At 38.7% G+C, this 27,554-nt stretch overlaps 1 pseudogene; it reads right to left on the reverse strand.

Annotated features, from left to right (window-relative positions):
- Positions 1–154: 154 nt before the first annotated feature.
- On the reverse strand, positions 155–27,554 carry LOC135627536 (uncharacterized; annotated as a pseudogene).

Here is a 27,554-nt window from a genome sequence, read left to right on the forward strand (position 1 = left end):
CATCCCTTTTGAAGTGGAGGATTTCCTCCATCCAGCTCGGCGAGACCTCGGTCTTGACGAGGTCGTGGGTCGGCATTGTCGGGGCCATGAGGAATTTGATTGCCGGGGCTCCTTCTAGGTTGCGAGCAGAGGCCAGTCTGGCTAAGGCATCGGCTCACACATTTTGCGCATGAGGTATCCTTGCAACCAAGAGACGGTCAAAGTGACGAGCGAGTTGTCTTACCTTCGCCAGGTACATCGCCATGGTTGGGTCTCGGGCTTCGTAGCTTCTGTTGACATGTCTTGCCACTAGCTGAGAGTTGCTGAAAGCCTCGAAGTCATCCACATGCATTTCCAGGGCGAGGCGCAATCCGTGGAGTAACACCTCGTACTCGACTTCGTTGTTGGCAACCCTGAATCGTAGCTGAAGTGACCGTTCATAGGTTGTTGGCAACAAAAATAAAGATTTTTGGGTTTTGAACACCATATGCAGAAAAGCTTGATAAGTTCTAAAGTTCATGTAAGAACTTAAAAACAAAACACTTACTGGTGTTGAAGGTTGAATACACTTTTGAATTGTCTTCCTTACAAAGGGAGTCAGCTTTGTTTATATAGTATAAAGACCAAGTACAAAGGGAATGAATACCTTAAATACATTAAATAACATTTATATTTCTAATGCATGAATATAGATTATTATGAATCTGCCTTGAATTGATTTGAATGATTATTCATGAATAAGCCCATAATTGAATGACCTTTATTCTTCAAAATGGGCTAAAAAGTCATCCTTCTCTCAAGGCTGAACTTTCTCTTTATGATGTGGACTTATTTGAATCCATTGACCATTTTAGGCTTTTCTTGTATCCATAGAACCTTGACCAAGTTTTGACCAGCTTGCTCCTTCCAAATTGTTGAATCTCGGATTTTGATAATGAAGTCAATTGTCATTTGTTTATCTAATATATATATATATTGAGATAAGTGTGCAGGATTAACTACGATGGTAGTAAGACATGCAATAGGTGTTGAGCTGGAGTCAAGACCAAGATCACACTGGGGGTTCGAGAGTTCGTCGGAAGTCCGGACGTTTAATCGGAGGTTCTGTGGGAATAATCCAAGAAGTCCAGGAGCTTGCCAAAGAAGCTCGTCGGAACTTGCCAAGAAGATCATTGCAAAATTCAGGAATTTGCTGGGAGTCTGCCGGAGCATCACCGAGGGTTCGTCGGATGTTCGTCGGAAGTTCGCCGGAAGCTCACCAGAAGAAGCGATTGACGCACCAGAACACAATTTGCAGTATTGATGTCTTAATTATCATAGTTAGTATATAGATTTAGTTAGGATTGGGAGGTGATTCCATTAACTTAATCAGGGGCCAATTGGGCCCTTAACAGACCTAAATTGGGCCGAATGGAACAGCCCATTCAAACCCAGAATTCTTGACCGACGGTGGCACCGCCTAGGAGACTCGATCTCCTAGGAATTCTGGGTGGTAGTACCGCCCCTGTCAAGGGGTGGTACTACTGGTAGTTATTACTGCTAGCGGTGGTATCGCCCCTGTCAGGTGGTGGTACTACCTGAGCTCAGTCTTCGAGCGCTGTCAGGCGGTAGTACCGCCCAGACTGAGCGATAGTACCACTTAGTGACAGATGACAGGTGGTAGTACCGCCCATTTATGGCGGTGGTACCGCTAGGACCCCGAAATCCAAGAATGGACACTTTTGAGCTCCAATTTTAAACTAATTGGGGCCTATATAAACCCCACCCTTTCCTACATGAAAAGGCACCGAAAGCTTGCTTTAATTCTGAGTATTTGAGGGCTTAAAATTGTTGTAAAAGCTAGAGTTCTTCTTCCTCTTTCTTTCTAAGTGTTGATCATTCAAGAGAGGAGTGAAAACTTGTAAGGGTTGTCTCCTAAGCCCGTTAAAAGGAGAAAAGTTGTAAAAGGGTGGTTAGCCTTCGCCTATTGAAGGAAGGCCTCTAGTGAACGTCGGTGACCTCGTCGGAGGAGGAAGCCAAAAGTGAATGTAGGTCAAGATTGACCGAACCACTCTAAATCTCGGTTTGTATTTACTTTTTGCTATTTATCTTAACTGCAAACTGCCTCCATTGCTTTACATCAACTACACTTCAGTATGCTTTCAATTTAAAGATCTTTCCAAAACGGTTTTCGACGAAATCAGATTTTAACCGACGAAAGTTTTTTGTTGCACTAATTCACCCCCCCCCCCCCTCTTAGTGTGCTCTTGATCCTAACAATTGGTATCGGAGCGAGGTTCACTCTCAGTTGGATTAAAACCCAAGAGAGATGGCATTTGCCGGTAACCAAGAGGGTCACTCTATTACACGTCCGCCTATGTTCAATGGGACATATTACACCTATTGGAAGACTCAAATGAGGATCTTCCTTATTTCCAAGGATTTTATGCTTTGGAATATTATAGAAAATGAATTTCAAAAGTCTTCTCTTCCAATGATCGATTGGAATGAATTGGAGAAGAAGACTTTCGCTCTAAATGCAAAGGCTATGAATGCCTTATTTTGTGCACTAGATAAAAACAAGTTCAATCGTGTTTCGATTTGTGAAACTGTATTTGATATTTGGCATACACTCGAAGTGACTCACGAAGGCACGAGTCAAGTGAAAGAGTCAAAAATCAATCTTTTAGTACATTCTTATGAATTTTTTCGAATGAAACCGAGTGAGACCATAGGAGACATATACACCCATTTTACGAATGTCATCAATGGTCTAAAAGGTCTCGGTAAAAGTTTTTCGGATTTCGAGCTCATTAATATAAGATCCCTTCCAAAGAGTTGGGACCCTAAAGTCACGGCCATTCAAGAGGCTAAAGATTTAAACAACTTCCTTCTTGAAGAATTAATCGGGTCACTAATGACCTACGAAATGACTTGCAAAGCTCATGAAGAGCATGAGGACACTCTTCCAAAGAACAGGAAGGATATGACACTTAGAACTCAAGAAGACCACTTGAGAGAAAACTCAAGTGATGAGGACTTTGATGATGACTTGGCACTTTTAACAAGGAAATTCAAAAAATTCATTAAAAGAAATAAATTTAAAAATGACACTAAAAATAAATTTGAACCCAAAAAGGACCAAGTAATTTGCTACGAATGCAAGAAGTCGGGACACTATAAAAGTGAATGTCCCCAAGCCAAGAAAAGAACACCAAAGAATAAGGCACTCAAAGCAACATGGGATGACTCAAGCGCATCCGAAGAAGAGGAGTCCAACACCGACCAAGTTGCTCATTATACACTCATGGCCATTGGAGAGGAGGTAACAAATTTAATTGATGCAAATTTATCATTTGATGAATTATTAAATTCTTTCCATGATTTATTTGATGAATACAAAATAATTAGTAGAAAATATAAACTGTTAAAAAAGGAGCATGATATTCTTCTTAATAATTTTGATAAATTAAAAATTAAGCATAATGATAGTTTAGCTCCATGTATGAAATGTCATGACTTAGAAATACTCCAAAAGAAAAACTTGCTACTCAATGACACATTGAAGAAATTTGAGGTTGGCAGCAAGTCCTTGAACATAATCCTTACAAATAAGGGTCACGTTCATAAAAGAAGTGGAATTGGATTTGTGAGAAGCCCTCACCAAAATCCAACCACCTTCATTAAAGGGCTTATCTTGCATATTTCACATCAAAACAAATGCAACTTTTTTTGTAAACATGGACATAGAACTTATCATTGTCCATTCAAGAAAGTTAGTCCAAACAAATTGATTTGGGTTCCTAAAGGAACCATAAAAAATTTCATGCAACATGATAAGCAATTTAGATCAGTTTTTGAGGCACCAAAGATCAAGTAAGTACCTAAAAATCATCCTTCTTTTTAGAAATGTATATCATCACAAGCTAGGAGCAAAAAATGATATCTTGTTTTTCGGGTGCTCAAGGTTTTTTATCAGAGATCCAAAATGACTCATACCGCTCTCTAGCTAAAATGATAGAAAGAGGATCAATAGAATCAATTACAAAAAGATACTTATATTCCATACATTAATGATAAACACTTAAGTTTGATCCCTCAAATTTTAAAACTTGTAAACTCTTATGCATGAATTCCCCTTCACACATCCTTCGGATTTTCCGAATTCATCGGATACATTCCTTCCTCAATTTTTTTTGATTCAACTATATCTTACAAGATCATGAACTTACATCTTGCAAGCCAAGTTTGCATACGAATTCTGGTATGATATAAATCATGAACTAGCAAGGCTTACAAGCTTGCATGATGAGTCATGAATATATTGAATATGACATTTGAGTAGAGTATGCATTTCACAAGATCTATCATGAACGTACAAAATTTCTCATCTTGTGATGAAATTTTTTACATAATTATGTAATTAAGGTTGGTTGCTCCACAAATAAAAAACTTTCTTCAAACTGAAAACACCCACATCAGCCCACACAGCCCTGAAATCAGTGCTCACTGCCTGTAGGCGGTGGCACCGCCCAGCTGGCGGTAGCACCGCCAGCTGTCACGGGTGGCAGGCGGTTGCACCGCTCAACCAGCAGTGCCACCGCCCATAACTTGCCCCCTTTTTTAAAACTGAGCTAGGGTCGACGGTAGAACCGACCCCAACTCATTTTCCTCTCTTCCTTGCAGCTCTAAACTCTCCTCCAATTCCATTCTTCCCCTTTAGCTGCCCAAAACTTCCTATTTCCTGCAAGTTCAAGAATCAATCCTACATCCTCTTGAAGATCTCAACTAAGGTATTCTCTAAAAGGCTTTGATTTCTCTTTTGTATGATCTACTCTTGCTCATCATTTATCTTCATAATAGTAGTATTTATGGGTTCTAGAAGATCCTCTAGGGACAAAGGGAAGAGGAGATTAGAAAAAAAACTATGATTCCACACTTTTTGATTCAAATCTAAATGCCCAAAAATTTGCTTCCATAGAATTTAGAAATGTTCATAAGGGAAAGTATGTTGATTTAGATGAACTAAGTGATTTAGAACCAATTCAATGATTTGCAAATCTAGATCTTCTCCCAATCCTACAAATAAGTGAACCCATCTACCCTAGGCTTGTTAGGTTGTTTTATAATAATCTACATATAGATGAAGAAGAAAGGGTGTCTACCTATCTTTTAGGACATCATATATCCATTACGGATAGATCCCTTTGCGACATCATAGGCATCCCTGTAAAAGATAGAGGCTGTTATTTTAGAGGACAATAGGATGATGAAACAGTTGAGACCACGTATGTTGATGCCTTAGGAACAATTTTCGGCAATCCCGACTTAATGGTACTTCTAAAAAGCTGTGAACATCTATTACCATTAAGCACCAAAATACTTCATCACATCTTAATAAGTATCATTCTCCCTAAACAATACCATCATGATGAAGTCAAATGGAACTAGGAACCATGTATTGGATCATGAAGGGATACAATAATTGTTTTGGTTACCTTATCCAACAAAATATGATAGAGATATATAAAAAGGACATGATGCTTCCATATGGTGGCATAATCACTAGAATTCTCCATGCTTACGATATTGCAATACTACCCGACGAAGAGATTATAAAGCTAGATAGATTTAGCGTCATAAATAAAAATCTACTTCGACAGATAAGATGTATATTTAGAAATGATATGTGGGTTAGAATGCCTAGAAGAACCGATCACCCTCAACTTGAACCAAAACCAGAAACACCAATCTTTAGGGGTAATCAATCTCCTCCAACTGGTCCCTTTGAGGAATCACATTTATTTGAGCAAGCTCCTTCATCATCTATCGAAGACATAGGGATTCGGATGGATCCCTTTAAACAAAGACAAGATCAACTTGAACATCGCCAAGATCAAATCCTATCTGAGCTGCAGCAGATTCATCGATAGTTTGACACTTTATTTAGACATTTTAACTTTCCACCACATGAATGAGCATATGTATGTATTTAGAAAAGGTGGACACAATTCTTTCTTATAATGTTGTAAAACTATGTTGTTGTAAACCTTTTTATGCTACTCACTTTGATTGCAATGCCACTTAATTTGATGATCGCAAGTCCTTGATATGTTTAACTATTGGTATCTACGACTTGATGTATTATTTGGTGAGCATTTACAGAGTTAGGAATATTAATGTTGATTGAATTTTATTTTTGAATTTTCCTTATTCTTTGATCACTTAAATTCCGTGCTGAAAATTTTATACGAATTTAACATGATTGAATGCTTCAATAACATGTTTACTTTAAAGTTCAAAATTTTGTGCCTTGGTGCTATAAGTTTCCATGATGAGCATATTATATTCTCATTGTGATTTGAGAAGGTTCATTCATACATCGGATTCTTAATCTTTGAGTACTATAAAATACTAATAATTTTGCTTCATAATTATGATTGAAAAACTACGGCAAAACATTGTCCGAATGCATGAATTTATTAAATTTCATTTTCGGACTTTCTTGACTCTTTGATCAATCACTTAAAAACTCAATGCTGAAAATATTATGATACCAATTTTATATGATTGTATGATTCAAAAGTTTCCATGATAATGAGCATGTTTTACCTTTATAATTATGATTAAAGAACCATAACAAAACTTTATCCGAATACATGATTTTTGTATTTCTCTTCCGGACTTAATATATTTCTTGAATGGAGCTTTCATGAGCCTATGTCATATCAAGTTTGTTTCATATCAATGCTCCATGATTTTTGACATATGGAATTAATTAACAAATGCATCTCTTATGGATTTACCTTATGAAAAATAATTTTTAATCAAGAAATGGATTTGATGTAATGATTTTTTCACATGAATTCCTTCTTGATTAAGATTTCTTTTTTATGAACATTTGCAAGGATTTAATTTTACATATATATCTTGATCCTTGTGAAAATGAAACATGATTTAATATCTTATTGTTTTTAACTTCATTCCAAGTTAGTTCTCGATGGCTTTCCTCCTTCACGCAAAACATTAATAAAAAGGGAAGAAGTAATGAAAGCTATCTCCTTAATAAACTTTTCAATGATACCATGTCATGATTGCTTGAAAAATAATTTGTATGAATAGTATCTTACCACTTATTGTTGAAAAATGATATGAATTTTTACCATACTTATTACTATGCTTGAAATACGCTTGAATCGTTCTCCTTTTTGTTGATGACAAAGGGGGAGAAATATGTGGTAAATTGATGATAAAATGAATTGCTATACACTTAAAATATTTTCATTTATGTTAAGATATCTAGAGCTTGCATTGTAATTTTACAATGTTGATATCTTAAGATATGATGAATTGCTATGATTGCTATCCTTCATGTTTGAAATATAAGACTTGAAAATGGATGTCATGCATTGACATCATTTTCAGAAAGATACATCATGATAGGAATTATGATGGGGGTATTGATAAGTTTAAATGAACTTAACTTATCAATATGTCTCTTGAATTCAAAGGCTTTGAATTCAAGAATGACTTATCTCAAGGATGGCATATAGATAGGAGTTAAGGTTAACTCCGTCATCAATTGATTGTCATCATCAAAAAGGGGGAGATTGTTGAATCTCAAATTTTGATGATGAAGTCAATTGTCATTTGTTTATCTAATTTATATGTGGAGATTAGTGTGCAGGATTAACTATGATGACAATAAGACATGCAGCAGGTGTTGAGCTGGAGTCAAGACCAAGATCACATTGGGGGTTCGAGAGTTCGTTAGAAGTCCGAACGTTCGTCGGAGGTTCTGCGGGAACAATCCGAGAAGTCCAGGAGCTTGCCAAAGAAGCTCGTCGGAACTCGCCAAGAAGATCGTCGCAAAATCTAGGAGTTTGCCTGGAGTCCATCGGAGCATCACTAAGGGTTCGTCAGATGTTTGCCAGAAGTTCGCCAGAAGAAGCGATTGACGCACCATGATTTACAGTATTAATGTCCTAATTGTCATAGTTAGTATGTAGATTAAGTTACGATTGGGAGGTGATCCCATTAACTTAATCAGGGGCCAACTGGGCCCTTAACAAACCCAAATTGGACCGAATAGAACAGCCCATTCGGACCCAAAATTCCTAACCAGCGGTGGCACTGCCTAGGAGACTCGATCTCCTAGGAGTTCTAGGCGGTAGTACCGCCAGCAGTTATTACTGTTGAATCTCGTATTTTGATGATGAAACCACTTGATATATGTTTATGATTTAATCTGCGTTTTGAGTAACGCAGGATGCTTCGATCAGGATGAGACAATTAAAGCAGGAAAATCATGTTGTGCCGGAGGAACATGTCAGAAGATTGGACGTCGAGCCGGTGGATCGGTCGACGTATCGACAGAAGGCTTTGGGCCATGGACTCGGGCATCAAGCCAAGAAGAGCGGGTATTGTGCCAAGGATATCAGAGTTGCGGAGTCAACTGGCCGATTGGGCAATAGGCTGCAGGAGAGGACGATGCGCCGAAGAATCGGACGAAGCGTCGAGGGACCAATGACATGCCGGACAACTGGGTTAATTGCTTAGGATTAATTGTCTCGATCGAAGTTTTGTTTTAAGTGTGCAGGATTAACTACGATGGAAGAAAGACATGCAGCAGGAGTTGCGTCGGAGTCAAGACAATGATCACGTTGGGAGTTCGAGAGTTCGACGGAAGTTCGGACAGTCGTCGGAGGTTCTACGGGAACAAATCCGAGAAGTCCATGAGCTTGCCAAATAAGCTCATCGGAACTCGCCAAGTGGATCATCGCAAGTCCAGGAGTTTGCTGGAAGTCCGCAGTAGCATCACCGAGGGTTCATCGGATGATCGACGGAAGTTCGCCGGAAGCTCGCCGGAAGAAGCGATTGATGCACCGGAGCAAGTTACAGTAAATGTCTTAGGAAAAATCTTAGTTAGCACAATGATTAAGTTGGAAATGGGAGGTGATCCCATTAACTTAATCTTGGGGCAATTGGGCCCCTGAAAAACCCAAATTGGGCCGAATGGATCAACCCATTCGGACCCTGATTTCTGGCGGGAGGTGCAACCGCCCAAGCCAAGAGGTAGCACTGCCTGGGCTAAGTCTCCGAGCGAGACTGGGCGGTGCAACCACCCCAGCCAGGAGGTGGCACCGCCTGGGCTCAGTCTCCGAGCGAGACTGGGCAGTGCAACCTCCCCTGACAGGAGGTGGCACCGCCTGAGCTCAGTCTTCGAGCTCTGCCAGGCGGTGCAACCGCCTCAGTCAGGAGGTGCAACCGCCTTAGTCAGGAGGTGCAACCGCCTGAGCTCGGTCTTCGAGCTCTGGCAGGAGGTGCAACCGCCCATGATAGGAGGTAGCACCGCCCAGAGGCTCAGTCTTCAAGCTCTGCCAGGCGGTGCAACCGCTCCAGTCAGGAGGTGCAACCGCCTGATCCCGGAATTCCGGGAATTGACAGTTTTTAGCTCCAAATTTGAACTGGGTTGGGGCCTATAAATACCCCACCCATTCAGCACTGAAAGGCAACAGACATACACCGAAATCTTGATCCTTTTCTGTGATTCTTAGAGCTCAAAATTGTTGTAAAGGCCAAAAGTTCTTCTCCCTCTGTTCTTCCAAGTTCTGAGTTGTAAAGAGAGGAGAGAAAATTCTGTAAGGGTTGTCTCCTAAGCCCGTCAAAAGGAGTGAAACTGTAAAAGGGTGGTTGGCCTTCGCCTATTGAAGGAAGGCCTCTAATTGACGTCGGTGACCTCGTCGGTTGAGGAAGCCAAAAGTGGAGTAGGTCAAGATTGACCGAACCACTCTAAATCTCAGTTTGCATTTACTTTGAGCATATTATCTTTACTGCAAACCTCCTCTGAAGCTTGCTGCTTTCTACGCATATACGATCGGGTTTCAAGCTTTGCACTTTTCGAATCAGCGTTTAGACGTAAATCAGTTTCTTCGTATGAACGTCGTATTTCAGTTTGCGCTTATATTCTGGTTTTCATCATACTGCAAACTGCCTTCATAGATTGACTTTAACATCATCTTGCTTGATCTTAAGTTAACATAATCTTAGAATCGGCTTTCACACAGAAATCGTTTTTATCATTCGAACGTAGTTTCGTTTTAATCGCAGAAAGATTTCCGCTGCGCTAATTCACCCCCCCCCCCCCTCTTAGTGCTCTTGATCCTAACAATTGGTATCAGAGCCCGGTATTTCTCATTTCGGATTTACACCCGAGAGAAATGGCTCTTCATGGCCTTCAAGAGGGCTTATCAGTCTTTCGTCCACCGTTGTTTAACGGATTGGACTACACTTATTGGAAAACTCGAATGAGAGTTTTCTTGATTTCTACGAATTTGGATTTATGGAATATTGTTGAAAACGGTTTTCAACTTCCCTCTAAACCGATGAACGAATGGTCAGATTTGGAGAAGAAGTATTTTTCTTTAAACGCAAAGGCTATGAATGCCTTATTTTGCGCTTTGGACAAAAATGAGTTCAATCGGATTTCTACGTGCGAAACGACTTTTGACATTTGGCGAACACTTGAAATCACGCATGTGGGAACTAGTAGAGTCAAAGACTCGAAAGTTAACATTTTATTGCATAATTTTGAGCTTTTTCGAATGCAACCAAGTGAGACTATAGGCGACATGTACACCCGTTTCACGGATGTCGTCAATAGTTTAAGAGCTCTTGGAAAATATTTTTCGGATTTTGAACTCGTAAACAAGATTTTGCGTTCTCTTTCTAAGAAGTGGGATTCAAAAGTAACTGCAATACAAGAAGCTAAAAACCTAAACAACTTACCACTTGAAGAACTAATTGGTTCGTTGATAACATATGAAATGGTGCACAATGCACATGATGAACGTGATGGACAAAATCACCTTCCAAAGAATAGGAAGGATTTGGAACTCCGGACAAATGAATACCACTTGAGCGATAACTCAAGTGATGAGGACAATGATGAACTTGAACTTCGAATACTAAATCTTAATAAGTTTATTAAACAAAAATCTAAAATAGACAATGAACTTGAAAGAAGGAAGAGCCAAAGAAGAAGAAAGGCAAGATGGCAAACTACGCCTTAATCGCTTTCAATGATAAGGTAATCGAAATCCCCCTAATTTATTTTGAAATTACTTGATGCTTTCATGATGTATTTTCTCTTTTAGTTTAGAATTAATTTTATTAAAAATTACATGTTAAAAAAAAATTATGATCATGCTAAGAAATTTTGAAAATGATAATATTACATATTTTATGATAAACAAATAAAATGATCTTATGAAATCATGGTTAAAAAGTAATAATGTGTATTACATTGATTTCCATTGTTATTTCTCGATTCCGATTAAAAATCATGTTTGATTTGAAGAAATGCATAATGATGAAATTAAATATTTTGATTAACAATTTTATGCATGAGATTTTAAGCTGATGATAAGCATGTGTTATTTTCATGAGTGTATTTGAAAACTATGGCAAAAATGTGCTCGAATGCATGAACTTGTTAAGATTATTTTTCGGACTTTCTTGATTCAATGTTCAAATCACTTAATTGCCATGATGATTTTACACTATTACATGCCTTAATAATATGTTGGAAATTATATGTTTTGGATACATAAATTTTTATCATCATGAGCATGTTTTATCTTCATGATTGAACTTGAAAATCTATAGCAAAATCTTGTCCGAATGCATGAAAGTGTTAATTTCGGATTCGCTTAACAATTGGTATCCTAACAATCGGATTTTCTCATACACTTATTATATGAAAAATATTTTTCTGAAATGGATTTGATGAAATGATTCCTACTTATAAATTCCATCTTGAAATATGAATGATAGTGTTTTTGCTTGCAAAGATTTGTTTCACATACATATCTCCTATGATTCATGTGCAGAAAAAGAATTTATAAATCATAATACAATGAGATTTCTTATGCAAAAATAAAGTAATTTTGTGATTCTTTGCTAAAGAAAATAATTATTAAAATCATGATCTTGATAATTATAACATGAAGCTCTTTATAAATCAAGATCGTTCATTATGCTCCCTACATTTATCAAAAAGGAGTTCTTTAACTGAAATGTAACTTGTCTTTTGATTTCTCAGAATTCAATGAAGTGTCATATTGATATCTTGATACTTGGAATATTTTAAAATGTGATCTTGATAAGAATGTTTCAAGTTGCTCTTTGTACTATATCTTTTCAAATGAATCATGAGCCTTGATATCAAATATTTCATAATATAGAAATAACAAGACTTCTTTGCCTTGTATGTCTTGTGTGATGATTGTACATCAATTTGCTTTATTAAGAATTATATGAATCTTGATCATGAACTTGTTAAGAAGAATTTTAATGAACCATGAATCATATCTTTGGTATTCACGAATTGATCCTCATTGATATCTTTCATTGATATGATAAATTATCATCTCATGATATATCACATAATTATATCATGCTTTGCGATTGTGTCATGTGATCTTTGCTGAATTTTCACATTGATATTCTTCATGACATGATTTCTTTGCATTGTTGTCTTGTATGCTTCATGTGATAATATGAATACATAAAACACTTATGATATGATTTTTATGCAATTCCTTGTATTCATGAAATGTTTATCTCATCACCTAATAATTCTTCTTGATATTCCTTATGTGATGAGAAGAATACATGAAATATTCATTAATTTGTTTTGATGTATACAAATAAGAAGTTTCGATCATGTATGGTAGGATGTAATTTGACAAATTTGGTACCATCATGTTGCAAAATAAATGATGATTAGGAATCATGCATTAATGATGATTGTATATTTTATGATTTGGCAAGATGCATGCAATGATGAAATATTCATGAATTTGAAATGATGCATGCAATACTTATGACAATGATGTACATGATGTATTGCATATGATATGTATCATGAATGCTTTAAATAATGAATGTTTGGTATCATGATCAACATGTTGATAAATGCTTAAAAATTTTAATGTTTGAGTATCATGTATGATATACCCGTTAATGATGATTGATTTATTTTTCGGTATTGTGCATGAAAAATAAGGCTTTTAAAATTATGTATGTTTTAATTTGAATATATAATGATGCACAAATAAAATTGATACTTACCTTTGTCATAATCTGAAAATTGAAAAAAGGGTCTCCCCTTCTTTTTGACAATGATAAAGGGAGAGCAAGAATTTCTAGTGTGGACATCATGAAAAGAGGCAAACTAGCTAGCTTACACAATTCAAGAAGAAAGCAAAAATGACACTTCTCAAAAGAGAAGAAAGAGCTTGTTATCTTGAACATCACAAGCTTGCCAAACAAAAATTGCAAAAGTGCTATCTTGCCTATCTCAAGAAGCAAATCTTGCATATCGTAAAAATTTCTAGCTTGCAACTTGCATATTTCAAGAAGCAAGAGTTGCCTTCTTGAACATCTCTAAATTGCTAGCTTGCAAGTTTTAAAATGTTGTAACATTGCTAGCTTGCATGTTCTAAAAGTGCTATCTTGTATGCTGTAAAACTTGCATATCTAAAACTTGATAGCTTAAATGTTCTAAGCATGATGTAACATTTGCTAAATTTTCTGGCTTCAAAACTACATGATGATAAAACTTGATATTATGTTTTTCATGCAATGAGTTGAACCAATATCACAAACACTTGATTGTGGTACTTCTCCTTTTTGTTGATGACAAAGGGGGAGAAGTATGTTGATGACAATGTTGAATCTCGTATTTTGATGATGAAACTACTTGATATATGTTTATGACTTGATCTGCTTTTTGAGTGACGCAGGATGCTTCGACCAGGTTGAGACAATTAAAGCAGGAAAATCATGTTGTGCCGGAGGAACATGTCAGAAGATTGGACGTCGGGCCGGTGGATCGGTCGACGTATCGACAGAAGGCTTCGGGCCGTGGACTTGGGCATCGGGCCAAGAAGAGCGGGTATTGTGCCAAGGATATCGGAGTTGCGGAGTCAACTGGCCGATTGGGCAATAGGCTGCAGGAGAGGACGATGCGCCGAAGAATCGGACGAATCGTCGAGGGACCAATGACATGTCGGACAACTTGGTTAATTGCTTAGGATTAATTGTCTCGATCAAAGTTTTGTTTTACATGTGCAGGATTAACTACGATCGAAGTAAGACATGCAGCAGGAGTTGCGCCGGAATCAAGATAACGATCACGTTGGGAGTTCGAGAGTTCGACGAAAGTTCCGACGGTCGTCGGAGGTTCTGTGGGAACAAATCCGAGAAGTCCATTAGCTTGCCAAAGAAGCTCGTCGAAACTCGCCAAGTGGATCGTCGCAAGTCCAGGAGTTTGCCGGAAGTCCGTAGGAGCATTACCGAGGGTTCATCGGATGATCGACGGAAGTTCGCCGGAAACTCGCCGGAAGAAGCGATTGACGCACCGGAGCAAGCTGCAGAAATTGTCTTAGGATTTATCGTAGTTAGCACAATGATTAAGTTGGAAATGGGAGGTGATCCAATTAGCTTAATCTTGGGGCAATTGGGCCCCTGAAAAATCCAAATTGGGCCGAATGGATCTACCCATTCGGACCCTGATTGTTGTGGGAGGTGCAACCGCCCAAGCCAGGAGGTAGCACCGCCTGGGCTAAGTCTCCTAGGGAGACTGGGCGGTGCAACCACCCCAGCCAGGAGGTGGCACCGCTTGGGCTCAGTCTCCAAGCGAGACTAGGCGGTGCAACCTCTCCTGACAAGAGGTTGCACCGCCCAGTCTTAGTTTTCGAGCTCTGCCAGGCGGTGCAACCGCCCCAGTCAGGAGGTGCAACCGCCTGAGCTCGGTCTTTGAGCTCTGGTAGAGAGGTGCAACCGCCCCTGACAAAGGTGGCACCGCCTAGAGGCTCAGTCTTCGAGCTCTGCCAGGCGGTGCAACCGCCCCAATCAGGAGGTGCAACCGCCTGATCCCGGAATTCCGGGAATTGACAATTTTAAGCTCCAAATTTGAACTGGGTTGGGGCCTATAAATACCCCACCCATTCAGCACTGAAAGGGCACAGACATGCACCAAAATCTTGATCCTTTTCTGTGATTCTTAGAGCTCAAAATTGTTGTAAAGGCCAAAAGTTCTCCTCCCTCCGTTCTTCAAAGTTTTGAGTTGTAAAGAGAGGAGAGAAAATTTCTGTAAGGGTTGTCTCCTAAGCCCGTCAAAAGGAGTGAAACTGTAAAAGGGTGGTTGGCCTTCGCCTATTGAAGGAAGGCCTCTAGTTGACGTCGGTGACCTCGTCGGTGGAGGAAGCCAAAAGTGGAGTAGGTCAAGATTGACCGAACCACTCTAAATCTCGGTTTACATTTACTTTGAGCATTTTATCTTTACTGCAAACCTCCTAAATAGCTACTGCCTTCTGCGCTTTTACGAACGAGTTTCTAAGTTCAGAGCCTTCCGAATCTTCGTTTAGACGTAAATCGGCTTTTTCGTACGATCATTACATTTCAGTTTACGTTTACGTTTTGATTTCAATCATAACTGCAAACTGCCTTCTGCACATTTATAAAACATATCTCAAAGTTCAGTATCTTTAAAATTGGCATTTAGACATAAACCGGTTTTATCGTACGAACATCGCATTTCAGTTTGCGCTTGCATTCTGATTTTCATCATAAACTGCAAACTGCCTTCGTTGATTTACTTTAACGTCATCTCGCTTAATCTTAAGTTAAAGTAATCTTAGAATCGGCTTTTACATCGAAATCGTTTTTATCAAACGAACGCAGCTTTCAATTTTAATAGTGAAAGATTTCCGCTGCACTAATTCACCCCCCCCCCCCCCCCCCTCTTAGTGCTCTTGATCCTAACAATTGGTATCAGAGCGGGGTATTTCTCATTTCGGATTTACACCCGAGAGAAATGGCTCTTCATGGCTTTCAAGAGGGCTTATCGGTTTTTCGTCCACCGTTGTTTAACGGATTGGACTACACTTATTGGAAAACTCGAATGAGAGTTTTCTTGACTTCTATGAATTTGGATTTATGGAATATCGTTGAAAACAATTTTCAACTTCCCTCTAAACCGATGAACGAATGGTCGGATTTGGAGAAGAAGTATTTTTCTTTAAATGCAAAGGCTATGAATGCCTTATTTTGCGCTTTGGACAAAAATGAGTCCAATCGGATTTCTACGTGCGAAACGACTTTTGACATTTGGCGAACACTTGAAATCACACACGAGGGAACTAGTAGAGTCAAAGACTCAAAAGTTAACATTTTATTGCATGATTTTGAGCTTTTTCGAATGCAATCAAGCGAGACTATAGGCGACATGTACACCCGTTTCACGGATGTCGTCAATAGTTTAAGAGCTCTTGGAAAATGTTTTTCGGATTTTGAACTCGTAAACAAGATTTTGCGTTCTCTTTCTAAGAAGTGGGATCCAAAAGTAACTGCAATACAAGAAGCTAAAAACCTAAACAACTTACCACTTGAAGAACTAATTGGTTCGTTGATGACATATGAAATGGTGCACAATGCACAAGATGAACAAAATCACCTTCCAAAGAATAAGAAGGATTTGGAACTCCGGACAAATGAATACCACTTGAGCGATGACTCAAGTGATGAGGATAATGATGAACTTGAACTTCGAACACTAAATCTTAATAAGTTTATTAAATAAAAATCTAAAATAAACAATAAACTTGAACGAAGGAAGAGGCCAAAGAAGAAGAACACAAAGTGGGATGAATCGAGCTCCTCCGAAGACGAGAAGAAAATCAACAAAGGCGACGTAGCAAACAACGCCTTAACCACTTTCAATGATGAGGTAATCGAAATCCCCCTAATTTATTTTGAAATTACTTGATGCTTTCATGATGTATTTTCTTTTTTAGTTTAAAATTAATATTTAAATATATATATATATATATATATATATATATATTATGATCATGCTAGTAATTTCGAAAATGATAATATTGCATATTTTATGATAAACAAACAAAATGATTTTGATTGAAGATATGAAATCATGGTTAAGAAGTAATAATGTGTGTCATGTTGATGTCCATTATTATTTCTCGATTTTAAGTATATTAAATCATGTTTAATTTGAAGTTATGAGGATATATTTTTGAAATTATGTATGATGATTCTTGATGGATTATCGATTTTCATGATAATAACAGTGGCTTTAAAAATTGATGCATGTTTTTATTTGACATAAATGAAAAGGCATGCTAACATGAAATCGATCACTTAAGATGAAACACTTAAAAAAGGGGAGAAATATATGAATTGATGCTATAAACAATATGCTTCATGTGATAATATGAATACATGAAACACTTATGATATGATTTTTATACAATTCCGTGTATTCATAAAATATTTATCTCATCATCCAATAACTCTTCTTGATATTCCTTATGAGATGAAATGAAATAATGCATGAAATACAAATGAGGAGTTAATGATCATGCATAATAGGATGTAATGAATTCTGACATTTAGATACCATCGTTTGAATATCTATAATCATGTTGTCAAAATGATATATCATGAATGCTTGAATATCATGTTTGATATGCTCATGATGATGATTGATTTTTCGGTATCGTGCATAAAAAAAAAATGAAATGTAATGTTAATGAATTTGTGCATTGAAACTATAATGATGCACAAATAAGAATGATTACTTACCTTTGTCATGATTTAGAAATTGATGTAAAAGGTTTTTCCCTTCTTTTTGACAATGACAAAGGGGGAGATAGATTGCTAGCACAATTTAAGAAAAAGGTAAAAAAATTACACTTCTCAAAAGAGAAGAAATTGCTATCTTGAACATCACCGATAATTGCTAGCTTGAAATGTCAAGAAAATGTAAAAACTTGTTTACCTTCTTGCACATCTAAAGAGAAGATGCAAATGTAACACTTGCCAAATTATTGGCTTGCTTCATGTAAAACATTATCTCTTGCTAGTTTGGCATTTTGCTAGCTTGCACTTTGCAAAGAAAGCAAAAATGACACTTCTCAAAAGAGAAGAAAGAGCTTGTTATCTTGAACATCACACGCTTGCCAAACAAAAATTGCAAAAGTGCTATCTTGCCTATCTCAAGAAGCAAAACTTGCAACTTGCACATTGCAATAGGAAGCAAGAATCATAAGCTTACACAAGAAAGCTATCTTGCATTTGCTTTCGAAATTTTTGCTAGCTTGTATGTAGTAAAATTTGCATATCTTAAAATTTGCTAGCTTTTAGTATAAAGAGAAGCAAATAGTTGCTATCTCAAGAAAATTAAACATGCTAAACTTACACCTTGCAATGGAAGCAAAATTGCAAGCTCAAACATTGCAAAGGAAGCAAAAATTTGCTAGCTTGCAACTTGCATATTTCAAGAAGCGAGAGTTACCTTCTTGAACATCTCTAAATTGCTAGCCTGCAAGTTCTAAAATGTTGTAACATTGCTTGCTTGCATGTTCTAAAAGTGCAATCTTGTATGTTGTAAAACTTGCATATCTAAAACTTGATAGCTTGAATGTTCTAAGCATGATGTAACACATTGCTAAATTTTCTGGCTTCAAAACTGCATGATGATAAAACTTGATATTATGTTTTTCATGCAATGAGTTGAACCAAAATCACAAACACTTGATTGTGGTACTTCTCCTTTTTGTTGATGACAAAGGGGGAGAAGTATGTTGATGACATGTTATGCATAAGTTTATGCATAAGTTCATGATGACGTGTTGCAAGTATTCATGATGAATATTGCAATGACTTAAATTCAGTTTGAATTCAAGATTCTATCAATATGGCATATTGATAGGGGGAGTTTATTTAAACTCCGGGAGTTAAGGTTAACTCCGTCATCAAGTAGTTGTCATCATCAAAAAGGGGGAGATTGTTGAATCTCGTATTTTGATGATGAAACTACTTGATATATGTTTATGACTTGATCTGCGTTTTGAGTGACGTAGGATGCTTCGATTAGGTTGAGACAATTAAAGTAGGAAAATCATGTTGTGCCGGAGGAACATGTCAGAAGATTGGACGTCGGGCCGGTGGATCGGTCGACATATCGACAGAAGGCTTTGGGCCGTGGACTCGGGCATCGGGCCAAGAAGAGCGGGTATTGTGCCAAGGATATCGGAGTTGCGGAGTCAACTGGCCGATTGGGCAATAGGCTGCAGGAGAGGACGATGCGCCGAAAAATCGGACGAAGCATCGAGGGACCAATGACATGTCAGACAACTTGGTTAATTGCTTAGGATTAATTGTCTCGATCGAAGTTTTGTTTTACATGTGCAGGATTAACAACGATGGAAGTAAGACATGCAGCAGGAGTTGCGCCGGAATCAAGATAACGATCACGTTGGGAGTTCGAGAGTTCGACGGAAGTTCAGACGGTCGTCGGAGGTTCTGCGGGAACAAATCCGAGAAGTCCATTAGCTTGCCAAAGAAGCTCGTCGGAACTCGCCAAGTGGATCGTCGCAAGTCCAGGAGTTTGCCGGAAGTCCGTAGGAGAATCACCGAGGGTTAATCGGATGATCAACGGAAGTTCGCCGGAAACTCGCCGGAAGAAGCGATTGACGCACCAGAGCAAGCTGCAGAAATTGTCTTAGGATTTATCATAGTTAGCACAATGATTAAGTTGGAAATGGGAAGTGATCCCATTAGCTTAATCTTGGGGCAATTGGGCCCCTAAAAAACCCAAATTGGGTCGAATGGATCTACCCATTCGGACCCTGATTGCTGTGGGAGGTGCAACCGCCCAAGCCAGGAGGTAGCACCGCCTGGGCTAAGTCTCCCAGGGAGACTGGGCGGTGCAACCGCCCCAGCCAGGAGGTGGCACCGCCTAGGCTCAGTCTCCAAGCGAGACTGGGCGGTGCAACCTCTCCTAACAGGAGGTGGCACCGCGTGAGCTCAGTTTTTGAGCTCTGCCAGGCGGTGCAACCGCCCTAGTCAGGAGGTGCAACCGCCTGAGCTCGGTCTTCGAGCTCTGGCAGAGAGGTGCAACCGCCCCTGACAGAGGTGGCACCGCCCAGAGGCTCAGTCTTCGAGCTCTGCTAGGCGGTGCAACCGCCCCAGTCAGGAGGTGCAACCGCTTGATCCCGGAATTCCGGGAATTGACAGTTTTGAGCTCCAAATTTGAACTCGGTTGGGGCTTATAAATACCCCACCCATTCAGCACTGAAAGGGCACAGACATACACCGAAATCTTGATCCTTTTCTGTGATTCTTAGAGCTCAAAATTGTTGTAAAGGCCAAAAGTTCTCCTCCCTCTGTTCTTCAAAGTTTTGAGTTGTAAAGAGAGGAGAGAAAATTTCTGTAAGGGTTGTCTCCTAAGCCCATCAAAAGGAGTGAAACTATAAAAGGGTGGTTGGCCTTCGCCTATTGAAGGAAGGCCTCTAGTTGACGTCGGTGACCTCGTCGGTGGAGGAAGCCAAAAGTGGAGTAGGTCAAGATTGATCGAACCACTCTAAATCTCGGTTTGTATTTACTTTGAGCATTTTATCTTTACTGCAAACCTCCTAAATAGCTACTGCCTTCTGCGCTTTTACGAACGAGTTTCTAAGTTCAGAGCCTTCCGAATCTACGTTTAGACGTAAATCGGCTTTTTCGTACGATCATTACATTTCAGTTTACGTTTACGTTTTGATTTCAATCATAACTGCAAACTGCCTTCTGCGCATTTATAAAACATATCTCAAAGTTCAGTATCTTCAAAATTGGCATTTAGACGTAAACCGGTTTTATCGTACGAACGTCGCATTTAAGTTTGCGCTTGCATTCTGATTTTCATCATAAACTGCAAACTACCTTCGTAGATTTACTTTAATGTCATCTCGCTTAATCTTAAGTTAAAGTAATCTTAGAATCAGCTTTTACATCGAAATCGTTTTTATCAAACGAACGCAGCTTTCGATTTTAATAGTGAAAGATTTCCGCTGCACTAATTCACCCCCCCCCTCTTAGTGATCTTGATCCTAACAGACATGACATGTTATGCATAAGTTTATGCATAAGTTCATGATGACGTGTTGCAAGTATTCATGATGAATATTGCAATGACTTGAATTCAGTTTGAATTCAAGATTCTATCAATATGGCATATTGAAAGGGGGAGTTTGTTTAAACTCCGTCATCAAGTAGTTGTCATCATCAAAAAGGGGGAGATTGTTGAATCTCGTTTTTTGATAATGAAACCACTTGATATATGTTTATGATTTAATCTGCGTTTTGAGTGACGCAGGATCCTTCGATCAGGATGAGACAATTAAAGCAGGAAAATCATGTTGTGCCAGAGGAACATGTCAGAAGATTGGACGTCGGGCCGGTGGATCGGTCGACGTATCGACAGAAGGCTTCGGGCCATGGACTCGGGCATCGAGCCAAGAAGAGCGGGTATTGTGCCAAGGATATCGGAGTTGCGGAGTCAACTGGCCGATTGGGCAATAGGCTGCAGGAGAGGACGATGCGCCGAAGAATCGGACGAAGCGTCGAGGGACCAATGACATGCCGGACAACTTGGTTAATTGCTTAGGATTAATTGTCTCGATCGAAGTTTTGTTTTAAGTGTGCAGGATTAACTACGATGGAAGAAAGACATGCAGCAGGAGTTGCACCGGAGTCAAGACAATGATCACGTTGGGAGTTCGAGAGTTCGACGGAAGTTCGGACAGTCGTCGGAGGTTCTACGGGAACAAATCCGAGAAGTCCATGAGCTTGCCAAAGAAGCTCGTCAGAACTCGCCAAGTGGATCGTCGCAAGTCCAGGAGTTTGCCGGAAGTCCGCAGTAGCATCACCGAGGGTTCATCGGATGATCGACGGAAGTTCGCCGGAAGCTCGCCGGAAGAAGTGATTGACGCACCGGAGCAAGTTGCAGTAAATGTCTTAGGAAAAATCGTAGTTAGCACAATGATTAAGTTGGAAATGGCAGGTGATCCCATTAACTTAATCTTGGGGTAATTGGGCCCCTGAAAAACCCAAATTGGGCCGAATGGATCAACCCATTCGGACCCTGATTTCTGGCGGGAGGTGCAACCGCCCAAGCCAGGAGGTAGCACCGCCTAGGCTAAGTCTCCAAGCGAGACTAGGCGGTGCAACCGCTCCAGTCAGGAGGTGCAACCGCCTGATCCCGGAATTCCGGGAATTGACAGTTTTTAGCTCCAAATTTGAACTGGATTGGGGCCTATAAATACCCCACCCATTCAGCACTGAAAGGCAACAGACATACACCGAAATCTTGATCCTTTTCTGTGATTCTTAGAGCTCAAAATTGTTGTAAAGGCCAAAAGTTCTTCTCCCTCTGTTCTTCCAAGTTCTGAGTTGTAAAGAGAGGAGAGAAAATTCTGTAAGGGTTGTCTCCTAAGCCCGTCAAAAGGAGTGAAACTGTAAATGGGTGGTTGGCCTTTGCCTATTGAAGGAAGGCCTCTAGTTGACGTCTCGGTGGAGGAAGCCAAAAGTGGAGTAGGTCAAGATTGACCGAACCACTCTAAATCTCGGTTTGCTTTTACTTTGAGCATATTATCTTTACTGCAAACCTCCTCTGAAGCTTACTGCTTTCTGCGCATATACGATCGGGTTTCAAGCTTTGCACTTTCCGAATCAGCGTTTAGACGTAAATCAGTTTCTTCGTACGAACGCCATATTTCAGTTTGCGCTTATATTCTGGTTTCATCATAACTGCAAACTGCCTTCATAGATTGACTTTAACATCATCTTGCTTGATCTTAAGTTAAAGTAATCTTAGAATCGGCTTTCACACAGAAATCGTTTTTATCGTTCGAACGTAATTTCGTTTTAATCGCAGAAAGATTTCCGCTGCACTAATTCACCCCCCCCCCCCCTCTTAGTGCTCTTGATCCTAACAATTACTACCGGCGGTGGTACCGCTTGAGCTCAGTCTTCGAGCGCTGTCAGGCGATAGTACCGCTCAGACTGAGCGGTAATACTGCTCAGTGACAAATGATAGGCGGTAGTACTGCTCATTTATGGCGGTAGTACCGTTAGGACCCCGAAAATCCGGGAATGAACACATTTGAGCTCTAATTTCAAACTGATTTGGGCCTATATAGACCCCACCCTTTCCTACATGAAAGGGCACCAAAAGCTTACTTTAATTCTGAGTATTTGAGAGCTTAAAATTGTTGTAAATGCTAGAGTCCTTCTCCCTCTTTCTTTCTAAGTGTTGATCATTCAAGAGAGGAATAAAAACTTGTAAGGGTTGTCTCCTAAGCCCGTCAAAAGGAGAAAAGTTGTAAAAGGGTAGTTGGCCTTCTCCTATTAAAGGAAGGCCTCTAGTGGACATCGGTGATCTCATAGGAGGAGGAAGCCAAAAGTGGATGTAGGTCAAGATTGACCAAACCACTCTAAATCTTGGTTTGTATTTACTTTATGCTATTTATCTTAACTGCAAACTGCCTCCATTGCTTTACATCAACTACACTTCCGTATGATTACAATTTAAAGATCTTTCTAAAATGATTTTCGACGAAATCATATTTTAATTGACGAAAGTTTTTCGCTGCACTAATTCAAACCATCCCCCCCCCCCCCTTAGTGTGCTCTTGATCCTAACACAAATGCCTTCCAATAAACAAGTTAAGGCTTCTTTCATCCTTTTAACTTTAGCTCTTGTCATTGGTCCTCCATGAATAGTTAAAGGGTCTTTGGTAGAATTATAATCAACTTGCTCATTCATATCATTCCCTCTTTCCTCAAAAGGATTCGTCCTCGAATCAACACCTTCATCACCTCCGTTTGTTCATCTGTTTGTGGATGACAAGTAGTTGAATATAACAGCCTTGTACCCAACTTGCTCTAAAGTGTTTTCTAAAATTCGCTAAGGAACTTCACATTTCTATCACTCACAATTGTCTTTGGAATGCCATGTAGTCTTACAATTTCTTTGAAGAATAGCTCTGCAACATGTGTTGCATCATCTGTTTTGTGGCAAGGAATGAAATGTGCCATCTTGCTAAACCTATCAACAACAACAAAAATAGAATCTCTCCCTCCTTTTGACCTAGGTAAACCCAAGACAAAGTCCATGGATATATCGACCCAAGGTTCACTAGTTATAGGAAGAGGAGTATATAATCCATGAGACATTACTTTAGATTTAGCTTGTTTGCAAGTAAAGCATTTCTCACTCAATCTCTCAACATCTCTTTTCATGTGCGGCCAAAAGAAATGATCACTTAACACATCTAAAGTTTTTCTAACCCCAAAATACACCATTAAACCTCCACTATGTGCCTCTCTGACAAGTAATTCTCTCATTGAACATTGAGAAACACAACTTATTTTCTTTGAAAAGAAAGCCATAATGCCTGAAGAATTTGTCAAAATCCCCTTTCTCACATGGCCCATAAACATTAGCAAAATCATAATCAGAATTGTATAAATTTTTAATGTACTCAAAACCTAATAATTTTGTATCAAGTTGAGAAATTAGAGCATACATTCTAGAAAGAGTATCGGCAACCACATTTTCCTTACCTTGTTTATTCTTGATGATGTATGGAAAGGATTCAATAAACTCCACCCATTTTGCATGCCTACGGTTTAGTTTTCCTTGTCCTTTGAGATATTTCAAGGACTCATGATCGGTGTGTATAATGAATTCCTTGTACCAAAGATAGTGCTGCCATGTCTCTAACACTCTTACCAAAGAGTAAAACTCCTTGTCATATGTTGGGTAGTTAAGACTTGCTCCACTTAGCTTCTCACTAAAGAATATAATGGGTCTACCTTCTTGCATTAAGACTCCTCCAATTCCTATTCCACTCGCATCACACTCAATCTCAAAAGTTTTAGCAAAGTTTAGTAAAGCAAGCAAAGGTGCTGAACTGAGTTTGTCTTTAAGCAAGTTAAAAGCATCATCTTGTTTTTCACCCCATCTAAATCTCATATTCTTTTTTATGCATTCAGTTAATGGTGCAGCAATTATAAAAAAATCCTTAATGAATCTTCTACAAAAGTTAGCAAGACCATAAAAACTTCTAACATCACTAACACTAGTAGGTTTTGGCCACTCCCTAATTACTTTCGCTTTTTCTTGATCAACATGTATTCCTTTATCATTAACAACATATCCAAGAAAAGTAATTTCATTAGTACAAAAAGTGTATTTTTTTATATTAGCATATAACTTTTCTTTTCTAAGCACGTCAAAAATAGCTTTTAAATGTGTTACATGCTCATCTAAACTTTTGCTATACATAAGTGTATCATCAAAATAAACTACTACAAACTTTCCAATGTAAGTACGTAAAATATGATTCATCAATCTCATGAAAGTACTAGGTGCGTTAGTTAGGCCAAAAGGCATAACTAACCATTAATATAAACCATGTTTAGTTTTGAAAATGGTTTTTCATTCATCACCCTCATGCATTCTTATTTGATGATATTCAGATTTTAATTCATTTTTTGAAAGCACACAAGAACCATGCAATTCATCCAACATATCATCTAGCCTAGGAATAGGATGTCTATATTTTACCATGATTTTGTTGATGGCTCGGCAATCAACACATATTCTCCAAGATCCATCATTTTTAGGCACCAACAGAACAGGAACTGCACATGGACTCATGCTTTCTCGCACATACCCCTTTTTCATAAGCTCACTTACTTGCTTTTGGATTTCCTTGGTCTCTTTGGGGTTGCGTCTATATGCTGCCTTATTTGGTATGTTTGCACCTAGAATGAAATCAATTTGATGCTCAATTCCTCGAATTGGTGGCAAACCATTAGGAACTTCTTTGGGAAAGAGATCCTCATTTTCTTGCAAAAGATCAATAATAACACTAGGCAAACTCTTGTCAATTTTGTTAGAAGCAATCAAAACATCCTTGTACATAAGTACAAGTAAGGGCTATCTCATGGTTAAAGCTTTCTTCACATCACTCATTTTGGCATAAACACTCATTTTTCTTTTACTCAAGCTTTCCTTATTTTCTCTCCCCTTGTGTTTCCCAATACTCTTATTTTTACTACTCAACTCACCATTTTTTTTTCTCTCTTTCTTGTTTCCTCCCCAAACTTCTAGTTAATGAAGACTCAATCTCCTCATATTGTTGTTTTATGCACATTTGGTCTTTAAAAATTATCTTTGGAGGTAAAGATCCAAGCTGATATTTCTGTCCATCCATGGTCAAAGAATAATGATTCTTGAACCCATCATGTATTACCCTTCGATCATATTGCTAAGGTCTCCCCAACAACATATGACTAGCATACATAGGTACCACATCACACCAAACTTCATCCTTATATCTACCAATTAAAAAAGAAACTAACACTTGCTGATTTACCTTTACTACACCACTATCATTCAACCATTGTAACTTGTAAAGTTTTGGATGCTTGATAGTAGGTAATTTCAGTTTCTCCATGAGCAAGGTGCTTGCCACATTTGTACAACTTCCACTATCAATAATCACATTACACAACTTGTTAGCAATCAAACAATGAGTATGAAATAGATTTTCACGTTGTTCACCATGTTCAGCATTTTTATTTTGCAAATTAAGTGTGAGTTGAACAACTAAATTTTCACCTTTAGCATACTCTACGTCACTAGCATCCTCTAGAATGTCATCATCATCCTTTCTCTCATTTTCAGATTCCACAATTCCATCCCTCATGATCATAACTCTCTTATTAGGACATTCACGTGCCACATGTCCATGCCCAAGGCACTTAAAACACTTAATACCTCTAGTTTGATTAGGTAGATTCTCACCTTTACCCTTGCTGCCTGATTCATTTCTGCCTTTAGTTTCATCAATTTTAGGCCTAATAATGGGTTTATCATCCTTTTTACTCCAATTCGGTTTCCAAGAAGAAGAAGAACTCAAATAAGGTTTTGAATCATATCTTGTGCCTTTTCTTTTGAGTTGCCTCTCAATCTTCATGGCCACATTCACCATGTCCTCAATCTCCACATAATGTTGCAACTCTACAAGATTAGCAATGTTCATATTTAATCCACTCAGGAATCGAGCCATGGTGGCCTTATAGTCTTTCTCCGCATTAGCCCTTATCATAATTATCTCTATCTCCTTGTGATACTCATCAACACTCATGGAACCTTATGTCAAGGTTTGCAACCGTTAATGCAAATCCCTATAGTAATAGCTAGGGACAAATCTCCTCATGATTTTTTCATCTCCAACCAAGTCTCCATGGGCCTTTCACTATTTCTATGTCCGTCTTTACATAATTGATCCCACCAAATAATAGCATAATCAAAAAAATTAAACAGCGACTAATTTTACCTTTTTCTCTTCGGAGTAGTTTTGATATTCAAATATCATCTCCACTTTTCGTTCCCACTCCAAATAAGCATATGGATTATTCTTCCCTTGAAAAGAAGAAATTTTCATTTTGATGCTGCCTATGTTTCTATCCACACCATCAAAATGTCCTCTCCTAGTTTGTCTCTTAGGATTAACATCTTGACCAATTAGAGTAACTTGGTCATCATCCACGTCATCGCCACCATCATATTCATCATTGATAAAGGTTGGTTGTCTCTCACGCCGTGGTTCACCTTGTAATCTATTAATTGCATCATCATGCCTTTCTAGATGATCTCTTACATCTCCCAT

Source organism: Musa acuminata, chromosome BXJ2-11, assembly GCF_036884655.1.
Source record: "Musa acuminata AAA Group cultivar baxijiao chromosome BXJ2-11, Cavendish_Baxijiao_AAA, whole genome shotgun sequence".
Classification (NCBI taxonomy): domain Eukaryota; kingdom Viridiplantae; phylum Streptophyta; class Magnoliopsida; order Zingiberales; family Musaceae; genus Musa; species Musa acuminata.